Below are 707 nucleotides of genomic sequence, written 5' to 3'. Positions count from 1 at the left end.
CCGTTCTAAAAAAAAAAAAAAAAAGATTGCAGGGCTGGAGACATGGCTTAGCCGTTAAGCACTTGCCTGTGAAGCTTAAGGACCCCGGTTCGAGGCTTGATTCTCCAGGACCCACGTTAGCCAGATGCACAAGGGGGCTCACTTGTCTGGAGTTCGTGTGCAGTGGCTGGAGGCCCTGGCGTGCCCATTCTCTCTCTCTCTCTCTGCCTCTTTCTCTGTCACTCTCAAATAAATAAATAAAAATGAACAAAAAAATTAAAAAAAAAAAACCGCTTGCAATCAATGCACCTTGAGTTTGAGTTTCTGCTAGGGCCTGGGAGAGTGAAGGAGAAAAAAAAAGGAGGCCTGAGACCCAGAGACCCAGCTACATCTGCATATATCATTTATTATTATCGGAATAAAATGAATATTTTTATTTATTAAGTTTTTATTTATTTATTTGAGGGGAGGCAGATAGAAAGAATGGGTGCACCAGGGTCTCTAGCCACTGCAAATGGACTCCAGATGCATGTACCACCTCGTGCATCTGGTTTTACATGGGGACTGGGGATTGAACCTGGGTGCTTAGGCTTTGCAGGCAAGCGCCTTAACTGCCGAACCATACCTTCAGCTCCATAATAAATATTTTTCTTTATGAGAGAGAGGGAGGGAGAGAAAAAGAGAATAGGCACAGAGCACACCAGGACCTCCTGCCACTGTAAACGAAC

Source organism: Jaculus jaculus, chromosome 21 (assembly GCF_020740685.1).
Source record: "Jaculus jaculus isolate mJacJac1 chromosome 21, mJacJac1.mat.Y.cur, whole genome shotgun sequence".
Lineage (NCBI taxonomy): Eukaryota > Metazoa > Chordata > Mammalia > Rodentia > Dipodidae > Jaculus > Jaculus jaculus.
This window is presented reverse-complemented; position numbering follows the sequence as displayed.